The sequence below is a fragment of the Notamacropus eugenii genome, chromosome 5 (genome assembly GCF_028372415.1).
Source record: "Notamacropus eugenii isolate mMacEug1 chromosome 5, mMacEug1.pri_v2, whole genome shotgun sequence".
Classification (NCBI taxonomy): domain Eukaryota; kingdom Metazoa; phylum Chordata; class Mammalia; order Diprotodontia; family Macropodidae; genus Notamacropus; species Notamacropus eugenii.
Window position 1 is genome coordinate 317,172,190 of NC_092876.1, and position 15,185 is coordinate 317,187,374.

The 15,185-nt window shown below is 35.0% G+C and overlaps 1 long non-coding RNA gene across 1 annotated transcript in view; it reads right to left on the reverse strand.

The window, feature by feature from the left end:
• Positions 1-15,185, reverse strand: part of LOC140509228 (uncharacterized) — an 85,949-nt gene that overhangs the window by 70,637 nt on the left and 127 nt on the right. The window lies entirely within an intron of this gene.

Genomic DNA, 15,185 nt, shown 5'->3' on the forward strand with positions numbered 1-15,185 from the left:
AAACCTAACATAACAATAAATCAGGATATTGAGAACTACAAAAAAGAGATAAAATTGAAATGAAAATCCATGGGAAAATGAATGTCTAAAACCTTTTTTCTTTGAAACAGCTATTAAAGTTGAAAATATTTAGCTAAATTCATAAAAAGGTAGAAGATAAAAAACAGTAAAGAAGTTAAAAAGAATAATTTTGATCTCACTATTGATGCTTGTATGTCATCAAAAGCTGAGAAAACAGGAGAGCAATGTCATTAAAATATAAAATGTATGAAATAAAAGATCAAATAGAGATTTTTGTTCAAAACTCAATCTCACAAAGGCAAATGAAATTAGTGCTAAAACCACTGCCAGTATGGGTGTGTAAGAGGACCCTTTTGGCCTTCATGAATTCACAACAGGATTCTATAAAAACTTTAAAGATTAATTAGTGCAAATATTACTCAAATTATGCTCAAAAACTGAAAAAAGCACTCTACCAAATTCCTCTTTAATGAAAGGAATATGTTTCTAATACTTAATGACTCCCTTTTTAAGCATAGGTATACTATACACAATTATCATTAACTGACATGAATTAAATTTTTTTTTCAAAAATACTGTCAAATAGATTATAACAATTAAATTGAAATAGTATTCATTATGACCAAAATTTATACCAAGGATATCATATTTGAAAGCATTGAAAACATATTTGAAAGACAATCCGCTTAATAAATCATAGTAAAAAAATCTAAAATCACAAGGAAAAAAACTAAAACTAAAAGGTAGTTTTAAAAAAAAAACTAAAGGTACAAAGATAGGTGAAGTGGCAATAATATTATTGCCATTTCCTCATGACATGATGGTTTACTATAGGATGTGAAGTCTAGGGAATCAGCAAAGCTGCTGATTGTAACAATATCTTCAACAAATCCAGAAAGTATAAATTGACATTTTTAAAAAATTATCAACATTTCTGTAGCATAAAAAAATGCAAGAGGAAATAACAGAAAGGCAAATCTCAAACAACTTACTATAAAATGAATAAGATTCATAAGAATTTACCTATCAAAGAATTTACACTTATGAAGATTAAATTACAAAGTGCTCCTTGAAATAAACAATAAATTAAATAGCTGGAGGAATATAGTACTTGTGGCTAGGTTTTGTCAAAGAGAAATGACATTTTCATTTTAAAAATTACAATACTACAAAAGGTAATTTAAATTGCATGTTGTAAAAATAAAATTAAAAAAAGAATACTTTATAGGGCTGGGTAAAATAATAAAAAGAATTATTTGACAAAACCAGAAGATCTAGAATATCAAGTAAAAAGATGAAAAGATATAAGGATGAAGTACATTATAAATTAGCAGTCATCAGATCCACTGGTATTGATTTAAAGAGAGGTAGATCAATAGAATAGACTTGTTAAAAGGAATAAGAAAAATGGAATGCAACAATTCAGTATCTGCTAAAACAGAAAATACAAATCACTTAAGAAAGAAGTCCTTGTATGTTTTTTTAAAGACTGGGAAAACTGGAAATACAGTAGAAATCGGGCTTCAACCAATATCTTACTCCACATTAGAAAACACACTTGAAATGGATATATTACCTTAATATTAGACCTCATGCAATTAAAAAAAATAGATCATATATCTTTAATAGACAGCTGTGAATAGAAGATGTATTTTTAATGAAGCAAGAGATATAACAATGAGACAAGATGTAACATTGATTACATGAAACTGGGGAAAGCTTTAGTGATGTTAAAAAATGAATAAACATATATATGTACTATTTTAAATTAAGTTAAGCCAGAAATGTAAAGATACTTTAACACTGGGAAGAAATAACCATGGTATGATTTCACCGGTACCTCAAATTCCAGATGGAAAAGAGTAACAACTACCTCTACAAATGCAGGTCAATTTCCTCTTTGGAATTTCTTATCCACAGATATCTACATCGAGTATGTGCATACTCTAAGATATCTTAGAGTACTGAGATGTCAAGTGACTTCCCTAGGGTTACATAGCTAGTATGAGGTGAGATTTGAACCCAGGTGATCCTAGCTTGAAGGTCATCTTTGTTCACTATGCCTGAAGAAGAAAGGTAGTTTCATAAAAACTATGCTCATGTTAAAAATTCTACAAAGCATGAACATAAAAGAATATTTCTTTATATAACATACATAGCATTCTTTCAACCCAAAATATTATTATATGAGGTGGGGAAAATACTAACAAATTCCTCACTACAAATGGGAGCAAAACAGTTATTTCCTCTATCTTCCCCATTATTTGAAAATATTTTGGACATTGTAGAAATATGAATTAATATGAGAATAAATTAATTTCATAAAAGAAGTCAAAGAAGAAACAAACCTAGGTCTTTGCTGAAGCAGTATGAAAATGAATGTAAAGAAACTAACTCTTGAAAAGCTTCAATAAGATAGCAGGATATGATTACTTAAAAAATTAGAAAGTAACTTCAACAACTGGAGTGACACTCAGTGCTCATGACTGGTCCATGCAAGTATAGTAAAAATGATGATATTATCAAAATTAATTGAGTTTTTACGCTTTACAAATCATACTACCAAGGGCACCTCACAGAACTTAACAAAATGGTAGAACAAAAAACATCTCAATAAAAACACTACAAAATATCAAGAGAACAAAAATCTAGGAAAGAAGGGGTGATTTCAAACTTCAAATCATATTGCAAAATAATAAACTATTTGGAATTGGTTAAAATATAAAAACATATCAATCCAGAAATGTAGATAAGCAAGCATCAGAAATTACAACTGCCAAATCATGGTATTGAAAAGAATAAAAAAAAAAAAAAAAGACCGGAATTACTTCCTGAATTTTACTTGCAAGAACACCTGAGAAAACTTGGAAACCCATCATTAACAAATCATATTTAAAGCAACTCCTTACATCACATATTGTAATAAATGTGCTATGAATACTAAGGTACCTTTCGAAAATTAGCAGATCATGTAGGTTTTGCAGCTCTGAGTAGGTAGAGAGTTATTAACTAAATAATGAAGACATTTTATGACAGAAGATAAAAAAAAAATTTAATCAAAGGAACCACAGCCCTATCAAAAAGAATAAATCTAGGATTAAAAGAGGAAATAGATAATTGGGAGACCTTTGTATCAGATATTTGTATCAGCATATGTAGGCAACTAAGAGAAATATTTAAGAACAAAAGCCATCTCCTGCTAGATAAGTGAATAATAAAATGAAAAAAATAGTTCTTGATAGAATTACAAATGTAAATGACCATATGAAACACTGTTCTAGATTACTAATAAGATAAATATGAATAAAAATAGTTATGTTTTATATCAGACACAGAAAACTGGCAAAAAAAATAGAACATGGTTGATACGTAATACTCAAGGCATTATGAAAAGACAAGTACACTTATGGACTTTTTGAAAAGTTGTGAATTAGTCCTACCATTTTTGCAAGCAATGTGAAACTATGATATGGAAATGACTAAAAGTTCATACTCTAAGCTACATTGCTAAATATAAATCAAACAGGTGAATTATACGTGTGTATATATGTAAAAATTTATTTTTAAATATTTCATTTTTGTCCAATTATATGACATTTTAAACATTTTTTTTGTTTTGAGTTCCAAGTTCTCTCCCTTTATACTTTCCTTCCTTCCTTCTCACTGAGGAAGCAAGCATTTTGATATAGATTATATATGTGCAGTCATGTAAAACTTATTTCTATATTAGCCATGTTTTGAAAAAAACAGACAAAAAAGGAAAAGAAACAGAAAGTTTAAAAAAAAAGTAGGCTTCAGTCATTCAGATTCTCAGTTCTTTCTCTGGAGATTGATAGCATATTTCATGGTAAGTCCTTCAGAATTATTTTGGATCATTGTACTGCTCCAAATAGTTGTCATGCACACCATCATATAATATTTCTATTTTAGTATGCAATCTGTTAGTGGTTCTACTCACTTCCCTTTGCAGAAGTTCATAGAAGTCTTCTCATATTTTTCTGAGAGCATCCTGCTCCTCATTTCTTAAAGCACAATAGTAGTCCATCACAATCATATACAACAACTTGTTCAGCCATTCCCCAATTGTTGAATATCCCCTGAATTTCCAGTTTTTTGCCACCAGTAAAAGAGCAAGTATAAATAGTTTTGTACACACAGGTCTTTTCCTTTAAAAAAAAAAAATCTTGGGCAGAGACAAGATGGCGGACTAGAAAGACACACACCCAGGGTCCTCCCCACAGCCCATAGAATACCTGTAGAGTGGGACTCTCAACAAATTTTGGAGCAGCAGAAGTGGAGAACAACAGAGTGGAGGAGATTTCCAGCCCACGGAAACTTTGGTTGCACCAGACACGGAGTCGAGCACAGAGCCCAGCCCAGCCTTGGCCAAGCAGCGCAGTGTGATGAGACTCTGGGAGAAGGACACCTCAGGGGTGGAATCTCCAGTCACAGTAGGGGGTCCTCAGATCCCTTGGCCCACAGGTGCCAAAAGTCAGTGATGGGTTTATATCAGCTACCCAGGAAGGGAGAAGGGCCTTCTCATAGCTCTGGCAGCAGGCAGCAGCCACAGAGGGTGCACAGCAGCCTTTACGAAAGCTACATAGTAGGAGCGTAAAACCTCTGGGGGCATTGAAAAGCTGAGCCTTAGGTCAGACCTGGGTGGAAGCCCTGGGAGAGGTGATCTTTGTCTCACACTGAATGGCCGCCCTGCCCATCCAGCTTATCTGAAAATCAGCCCCCAGTGCTGACTTTATCAGAACTGGAGACCAAGTGGCTGTGAGAGGGATCTGCTAAGATTCTGGGCACAAAAATCCCTCTCTGTATCCAGACCAGTACATGCTTGATTGTGACACCTTGGAAGAACTGAGATCCCACAGATTCCCAGAGTATACCCTACTCTTGACAAAGGACCCAAAAGTTAAGTAACTGGTTGGGAAAATGCCCAAAAAAGGGAAAAAAGATAAGACTATAGAAGGTTACTTTCTTGGGGAACAGCTATCTCCTCCCATCCTTTCAGATGAGGAAGAACAATGCTTACTATCAGGGAAAGACACAAAAGTCAAGGCTTCTGTATCCCAAACATCGAAAATAAATATTCAATGGGCTCAGGCCATGGAAGAGCTCAAAAATGGTTTTGAAAATCAAGTTAGAGAGGTGGAAGAAAAACTGGGAAGAGAAATGAGAGACATGCAAGCAAAGCATGAAAAGCAGGTCAATACCTTGCTAAAGGAGACCCCAAAAAATACTGAAGAAAATAACACCTTGAAAAATAGGCTAACTCAATTGGCAAAAGAGGGTCAAAAAGCCAATGAGGAGAAGAATGCTTTCAAAAGCAGAATTGGCGAAATGGAAAAGGAGATTCAAAAGCTCACTGAAGAAAATAGTTCTTTCAAAATTAGAATGGAACAGATGGAGGCTAATGACTTTATGACAAACCAAGAAATCATAAACAAAACCAAAAGAATGAAAAAATGGAAGATAATGTGAAATATCTCATGGGAAAAACAACTGACCTGGAAAATAGATCCAGGAGAAACAATTTAAAAATTATGGGACTACCTGAAAGCCATGATGAGAAAAAGAGCCTAGACATCATCTTTCATGAAATTATCAAGGAAAACTGCCCTGAGATTCTAGAACCAGAGGGCAAAATAAATATTGAAAGAATCCACCAATCACCTCCTGAAAGATATCCAAAAAGAGAAACTCCTAGGAACATTGTGGCCAAATTCCAGAGTTCCCAGGTCAAGGAGAAAATATTGCAAGTAGCTAGAAAGAAACAATTCAAGTATTGTGGAAATACAATCAAGATAACACAAGATGAAGCAGCTTCTACATTAAGGGATAGAAGGGTGTGGAATAGGATATTCCAGAAGTCAAAGGAACTAGGACTAAAACTAAGAATCACCTACCCAGCAAAACTGCGTATAACACTTCAGGGGAAAAAAATGGTCTTTCAATGAAATAGAGGACTTTCAAGCATTCTTGATGAAAAGACCAGAGCTGAAAAGAAAATTTGACCTTCAAACACAAAAATGAAGAGAAGCATGAAAAGGTAAACAGCAAAGAGAAGTCATAAGGGACTTATTAAAGTTGAATTGTTTACATTCCTACATGGAAAAACAATATTTGTAACTCTTGAAACTTTTCAATATCTGGGTAGCTGATGGGATTACACACACCCACACACACACGCACACACACACACAGACATAGACACACACACACACACACACACACACACAGCACAGAGTGAATTGAATAGGATGGGACCATATCTTAAAAAAAAAAATGAAATTAAGTGGTGAGAGAGAAATATATTGGGAGGAGAAAGGGAGAAATGGAATGGGGCCAATTATCTCTCATAAAAGGGGCAAGCAAAAGACTCTTCAGTGGAGGGAAAAAAGAGGGGAAGTGAGAGAAAAACATGAAGCTTACTCTCATCACATTCCACTAAAGGAAGGAATAAAATGCACACTCATTTTGGTATGAAAACCTATCTTACAATACAGGAAAGTGGGGGAGAAGGGGATAAGCAGGGTGGAGGGGAGGATGGAAGGGAAGGTAGTAGGAGGAGGGAGCAATTTGAAGTCATCACTCTTGGGGTGGGATAGGATCCAAAGAGAGAACAGAAGCAATGGGGGGCAGGATAGGATGGAGGGAAATATAGTTAGTCTTACACAACATGACTATTATGGAAATCATTTGCAAAACTACACAGATATGGCCTATATTGAATTGCTTGCTTTCCAAAGGGAATGGGTGGGGAGGGAGGGAGGAAGAGAAGTTGGAACTCAAAGTTTTAGAATCAACTGTCAAGTACTGTTCTTGCTACTAGGAAATAAGAAATACAGGTAATGGGGTATAGAAAGTTATCTGGCCCTACAGGACAAAAGAGAAGATAGAGACAAGGGATGGGAGGGCAGATTGGTGAAAAAGGCAATTAGAATGTTTGGCATTTTGGGGTTGGGGGAGGGGAGAAATGGGAAGAAAATTTGGAACCCAAAATTTTGTGAAAATGAATGTTAAAAGTTAAATAAATTAATTAAAAATAATCTTGTTGGAATACAGGCATAGTGGTGGTATTGCTTGGTCAAAGATTATTTATGACTTTGTAGTCCTTTGGGCATAATTGCAAATTGCTCTCCCCAATGGTTAAATCTAATGTTTTAATTTTTCCCCACATCCCCATATTTGCTATTTTCCTTTTCTATCACATTAGCCAATATTACAGATATGATCTAGTAGCTCCAATTTGTTTTAATTTGCATTTCCTTAATCAGTATTGATTTAGAGCATTTTCATATGACTATAGAGAGCTTTGATTTACTTTGTCTCAAAAATGTTCATTTCCTCAATTGAGGAATGGTTCTTATTTCTATAAATTTGACTCAGTTTTCTATGTTTATTTATTTATTTATTTTCAGTGCTCCACAATCACTACCATACAACCTAGATTTTTTCTTTCTCTCCCTTCCTGCCATCTCCCCCCTTCCTCCACACATACATTCTTATTAAATACGTTTTCACCAAAGTCACAGAAGAATTAAAATGAATGGGAGAAATCATATTACAAACCAAAATGTAATACAAAAGAAAATGACTTTGCTACAATCAGCAATTGACTTCCACAGTTCTTTCTCTGGATGTGGAAGACATTTTGCCTTAAAAGATCATTGGAAACTTTATGAGTCCTTGCATTGCAATCTAAGTCTACCAGAAAAAATCCTCCCACCCTGTGGTTGTTGCTGTGTACAAAGTTCTCCTGGTTCTACTCCTTTTGCTCACCATCAGATTATACAAGTCTTTCCAGGCCTCTCTGAAGTCTTCCTGTTCAACATTTCTTATAGGGGAATAGTATTCCACTACATTCATATACCATAATTTATTCAGCCATTCCCCAATTGATGGGCATCCCCTTGGTTTCCAGTTTTTGGCCACCACAAAGAGTGCTGCTATAAATACTTTTGTACATGTGGGATCCTTTCCCATTTTTATGATATCTTGGGATACAGTACTAGAAGCAGTATTGCTGGGTCAAAGGTTATGCACATTTGTATAGCCCTTTGGGCCTAGTTCCAAATTGCTCTCCAGAATGATTGAATCAGCTCACATCTCCTCCCACAATGAATTAGTGTTCCAACTCTCCCACATCTTCTCCTCAGTTTGCTATGTTTGAGAGATGAATTCTTTATCAGAGAAACCCACTGTAAATTTTTTTCACAGTAATGATTACTATTTCTCTCTAACCTATTTACCTCTATTTATCCTTTACTCTCTCTCTTTCTCTTTCTGTCTCTCTCTTCTCTCTCTCTGTCTCTCTCTCTCTCTTCTTGACCTGCTCATTCTCAAAAGTGTTTTGCTTCTGACTTTTACCTCCTCCCAACTGTTGTCTCTTCTATCAGCTCCTCACCTCTTCTCTCATCACCTTGTGTTCATAATTTCCTGTTTGGCAAGAGAGATTTCTACAATCAATTGTTTGTGCATTTTTCCCCTCTTTGAGCCAATTTTGATGAGAGTAAGGTTCATGTGCTGCCTCTCCCACTTACCCCATTTTAACCTCCACTGTAAAATCTCTTTCAGGATGCTTTTATACCAGATAAGCTCTATCTCTCCATTTCTCCCTCTCCTAGTATATTCTTCTTTCTAATCCCTTAATTTAATTTTTTTTAAATAATCATACCATCATATTCAATTCACACCTCTGTTTTCTGTCTATGTATACTCCTTCTAAATGCCCTAATAATGAGAGTGTTCTTAGAATTATTTTCTAAATATTATTTTCCCATGAAGGAATACAAAGAGTTTAACCTTATGGAATCCCTTATGATTTCCATTTCCAGTTAACTTTTTATACTTTTTTAATCTTGTATATAAAATTAAATTTACTGTCAGACTCTGATCTTTTCATCAGAAATGCTTTATTTCATTGAATATCCATTTTTCCCCTGAAGGATTATAATCAGTTTTGCTGGGTAGGTGATTCTTAGCTGAAATTGTGGTTCTTTTGCCCTCTAGAACATCATATCCCAGGTACTCTGATCCTTTAATGTAGAAGCTTCTAAATCATGTTACTCTGACTCTGGCTCCATGATATTTGAATTCTTTCTTTTTGGCTCTCTGCAATATTTTCACCCTGACCTGGGAGCTCTGCAGTTTGTCCCTAATATTTCTGGGAGTTTTCATTTTGGCATCTTTTTTGGAAGTTGATCAGTGTTTTCTTTCTATTTCTAAGATACGCTTTACTTCCAGAATATCATGGTATCTTCCTTGATAATTTCCTGAATGGTGATGTCTTTTTTTACATAATAATTCTGAAGTAGTCTAATAACTCCAATAATTTTTAAATTATCAAGCAGTCCAACTGTTCATCATTTCTTATAGTACAATAGTATTCAATTACATTCATACACCACAACTTGTTCAGTCATTCCTGAATTAATGAGAATTCTCTCTATTTCTAATTCTTGGCCACCACAAAAAGAGCTGCTATAAATATTTTTGTACATGTGGAACATTTTCCCATTTTTGTGATCTCTTTGAGATACAGACCTAGAAGATATACTGCTGGGTCATGGGCTAAGCACACTTTTGTAGCCCTTTGGGTATAGTTCCAAATTGCTCTCCACAATGGTAGGATCAGCTCACAGTTCTCACATCTTCTTCAGCATTTATCATCTTCCTCTTTTGACATGCTACCAATCTGATAAGTATGATGTGGTACCTCAGAGTTGTTTTGATTTGCATTTCTCTAATGAATAGTTATTTAGAGTATTTTTTCATACGACTATAGATACGTGCTATTGTTTTTAGATCTTGTTCTGTGGGTCTGTAAGCTTTCATATCTTCCAAGGCAGTATAAGAAATGTAGTCTCCTGGCCTGTGCTCTAAGCTGTGAGTCATCCCAAGAACCTTTTCTGTCCTGGAATTGTGACCAGGGTTCAAGCTTCTCTGCCACTAGAAGCTCTAATGTGCTAGTGCTCTTCCCTGCCCTAGACTGAAACTAGAATCTACATAGGCAATGCAACAGAATACTGAACCCAGTGCTATCAAAGTACTGTACTCTCCTTCCAAATAAGTTGCCCAACTCTCTCATTGTCAATGGCCTGGCAGATTCTGATTCAGTCACTCCTGACCTTGCTACTGGCCTATTGGAATCTGGCCCATGTTAGACTGCACTCCAACCTTCCCCAGGGAGACAGACCTTTCCTGCTGACCTTTAAAATTGTATTTGAGTGGAAAATTGTTTCTCCTCATCTCTTTGTTGGTTCTGCCACTCTAGAATTTGTTTTGATGCATTATTTTAAATTGAGTGAATAGAGCCAAGATGGCAGAGCAAAAGCAGAGAGTTTCTTGAGCTTTTTCCCAGATTCCTGCAAACACGTATAAAACTGACTCTAAAAAAATTCTAGAGCTGCAGAATCCACAAAATGACATATGGAAACATTTCCAGATAAGGACAACCAGGAAAGTCAACAGGAAAGATATTTTGCACTAGGCTGAGAGAAGAACACAGTCCAAGGTGTTCTGTGCTGGCAAAGATGGTGCTGGAGCAGGCCTCAGGTAACTGAATCACCGGCAACTGTGGTGGTTTCCAAACTTCTCAACCCCAAAATGCCAAGGCAACTTGGAAGGTCAATGGGAAAGATCTGTTTGCACTTGAATGAGAGAGGAGCTCAGTTCATGCCCCAGTTCCAGGGAGGTGGAAGCAGCAGTGACAGCAGCAGCAAGGGCTGCTTCCAGAGCTCTCAACCCATTGGTGGGGAAATGAAGCAGCTGATCAGAGAGAGGATTGAAGAAATCTCTTTCCTGGTGCTGAGGCAGAATTTTCTTACTTTGCTCTTGCTTTGATTTGAGTCACAGTCCTGGGTGGCAGTCCTGGGGTGAGGAGGAGCACTGATGTTGTGGAACTTGTGGCTGCAGTGGGGAGGGAATGCTCCTCAAAGTTCCAAAGCAGAAAAAAGTGCTTGTTGGTACTCACAGGCCAGAGCACAGCACAGGAGAGGAGCGAACTCATCGTGTTTGATCATACCACCTTGGAAAAACTGAAAATTTGTAAGTATCTAGAAGTATCTCTGAAAACAGATGCACAAAACCCCTGAAGCTTGGGACAGTACATTCTCTACACTAGAAGCACAGTCCTATGTTAAAGTGATAAAAGGTCAAATATTGGGCTGGGAAAATGGGAAAACAGCAGAAAAAACCCTCAGACCATAGAATCTTACTTTGGTGATAAAGAAGATCAAAATATACAACCAGAAGAAGACAACAAATTCAAAGCTCCTACATGAAAAAACTCCAAGAAAAATATGAATTGGTCACAGGCCATGGAAGAGTTCAAAAAGGATTTTGAAAACCAAGTAAGAGAAGTAGAGGAAAAATTGGGAAGAGAAACGAGAGTGATCCAAGAAAATCATGAAAAATAAGTCAAGAACTTGCTAAAGAAAAACCCAAGAATGTTGAATAAAATAATACATTAAAAATCAAATAACTCAAATGACAAAAGAGGACCATAAATCCAATGAGGAGGAGAATGCCTCAAAAAGCAGAATTGGTCAAATGGAAATGGAATTTCAAAAGTGTACTGAAGAAAATAATTCCTTCAAAATTAAAATGGAGTAAATGGCAGCTGATGACTGATAACTCAAGAAATTAAAAAAAAAAAACAGAAACAAACAAATGAAAAAATAGAAGACAGTGTGTAATATCTCACTGAAAAAACAATTGACCTGGAAAATAGATCCAGGAGAGATTATTTAAAAATTACTGGACTACCTGAAAGTCATCATCAAAAAAAAAACTGTCTAGATATCATCTTTCAATAAATTATCAAGGAAAACTGCCCTTATCTCCTAGAATGAGAGGGTAAAATAGAAACGGAAAGAATCCAATGATCAACTCCTGAAAGAGAGGTAAACTCCTACAAATATTTTAGCCAAATTCTGGAGTTCCCAGGTCAATGAAAAATTATTGCAAACAGCCAGAAAGAAACAATGCAAGTATTGTGGAAACACAGTCAGAATAACACAAGATTTAGGAGCTTCTACATTAAGGGATTGCAGGGCTTTCCATATGATATTACAGAGGTCAGAAGAACTAGAATTAAAACCAAGAATCACCTACACAGAAAAACTGAGCATAATCCTCCAAGGGAAAAAATGGATATTCAATCAAATGGAGGGCCTTTAAGCATTCTTGTTGAAAAGACCAAGCTCAACAGAAAATTTGACTATCAAATACAAGAATCAAAAGAAGCATAACAAGGCAAATGGGAAAAATAAATCATAAAGAACATATTAAATTTGAACTATTTGCATTCCTACATGGAAACATATTTGTAGCTCATGAGACTTTACTCAGTATTAGGGTAGTTGGAGGGAATATATACATTTGTGTGCTTCTTTGTGTGTGTGTGTGTGTGTGTGTGTGTGTACATGTGTGTGTTGAAAGACAGAGAGAGAGAGAGAGAGAAAACAAGGTTAGTTGAATATGAAGGGATGAAAGGATGATATCTAAAAAAATAAAATTAAGGGGTGAGAGAGGAATGTAATGGAAGAAGCAGAAAGGGAGAGTTAGAATAGGGTAAATTATCTCACATAAAAGAGGCCAGAAAAAACTTTTACACTGGCAAGAAAGAGAGGGGAAGTTAGAGTGAATGAGTAAACCTTATATGCATCAAATTTGGCTTAAAAAGGGAATAAAATACACACTCAAATAAGTATGGAAATCTATCTTATGCTACAGAAAGTAGGGGGGAGAAGGGACAAGAGAAGGGGGCAAGAGTAGGGAGGGCAGACTGGGGCAAGGGACAGCCAGAAGCAAATACTTTTGAAAAGGGGCAGGGTCAATGGAGAGAATAAAATAAATTAGGGGGTGAGATAGGATAGAGGGACATATATAGTTAGTTTTTCACAACATGACTATTATGGAAGTGTTTTGCATAGCTACACATATATAACTTACATTGAATTGCTGGCATTCTCAGTGAGGGTGGGTGGGGAGGGAAGAAGGGAGATTATTTGGATCTCAAAGTTTTAAAAACAAGTGTTAAAATTGTTTTTTTTACATGTAACTAGGAAATAAGATATACAGGCAATGGGTATAGAAATTTATCTTGTCCTACAAGAAAGTAGAGAAGAAGGGGATAAGATAAGGGTGTGATAGGGAGGGCAGACTAGGGGAGGCATTAATCAGAATGCATGCCATTTTGCAGTGGGCATAGGGATTAAATGAAGAGAAAATTTAGAACTCAAAATGTTGTGGAAATGAATGGTGAAAACTAAAATAAATTAATTAATTAAAATCAAAAATAAAAGTTTTTGGATGAGAATTTGGAGAAGCTCAGGTGAGTCCCAAAGAAAGAATATGTGAATTTATTTTCCCTAACACTCAGATTTGGGAACTAAGAGTATGACCATTGTATATCATGTTACTTGGTGTGTATTGGTTAGTTTAACTGAACTGTTACTCCCTTCCCTTTTTTGACCATTGTTATAATGGATAGTTCTATGAGAGTACTGAGGGGACAATATATACTGATAAACATATGTAACATAAAAACAAAAGATATCACTAAAATTAATTTTAAAATATAAATACTGAAGTCGACCTTTGAATATAAATTCAATACTCTTTTTTACCATATCTAAATAGAATATATTGAAAGGATTCACTTACTTTGTATATGTATAATCATCTTGAATTCCAAAAATGTAAATAAATGAATCCATCCATGGCACATCTTCAATTATTTATTTATTTTCTTTGATAAGACATTTTGTTAAGTACACTAAATAGATAGACAGATGGTATCAGAATCAAGTTCATCTGGTTTTGAGTTCTGCTTCTGATACATACTGAGAGATGTCCTTGATCAGAGAAGAGAATAAATGTGGAGGGGTGGTGAGATAGGATAGAGGGACGTACATAGTTATTGTTTCACAACATGACTATTATGGAAGTGTTCTGCAAAGCTATATATGTATAATTTATTTTGAAATTTCTGTGTGCTCTGAGTAGCTGTCAAAGATTATAATTTTCTTCCCTTTTGTTGTTGTTTATCAGTAGAATTTCTCTACACTGACAGATCACATTTCAAAGAAAAACAACCAAAACAATGTAAACTGCCACTGCTTAACTTCTCCTCCAGTGCCTCATTGTGCCCTTAGTTGAACCTGAGATACCAAAGGTTATGACGGTGGACCACTTGTACTGACAAGATAGAGAATATTTAAGTAGAATCACTTTTTCTTTTTGTCTGAAGACCAGGCTGACTAATTCATCACTAGATGTTTACCCAGCAGGTAATGGATGTTTTTGATTACAGCAACTTATAAAGATATGTTACTCAGATATCACAGGATTAGAATCTGTGTTTGACTACAAAAATTGTCTACATTAATAGCATCCCACAAAATTAGGATTATTGAACTTTAAGTCACTAGAAATGTGCAGGTAAAGACTCAACAATGCATGATGACACTCAGGAAGAACAATTTTTAAGACTTGCCTACATTAATGTGATGTATTTTCTCCATTTGTCAACAGGCTTCAATCATGGTGCATATTAATTTTTTAAAAATTCTTTATAATACTCATTTTATTTTTATTCTTAATATCCCCATTAATTGTACTATTAATAAAAATTAAAAACAATTACAATGAAAACTCATTAATATAGTGTGCTTGAGTTTTAAAATACTTCTTCATAGCAACTCTATGATGTGCCTAGTGCAAATATTGTAATAATATACATATATAGTAATAATAATATTTGCACACATATAATATGATTTCATATCAAATCATATCATATATAATAATACATTTCTTGTCTCCACTCTATCCTCCTCTCATCTGAAAAAAATATATACCCAAAGCACAAATCTGGCCAGGCCTGTCCTCTACTCAAAAACATACACTGGTTTCCTATTGTCATTCTAATAAATTGAAAATCTCTTTTTGCTTGCCTATTTTTTTGTATCTTTAGAACATTGTACAGTGCCTAGTACATAGTAAGCACTTAATGTATCTTTGTTTACTAACTGATTGAATGATTAGCCTATTTTTGAAGATTTATTTTCCGCTATTTGGCTTTATTGCTATAGGCAATATATATTATATTTATTATATTATATTATATGTATAAAGTCTATATTGCCTTT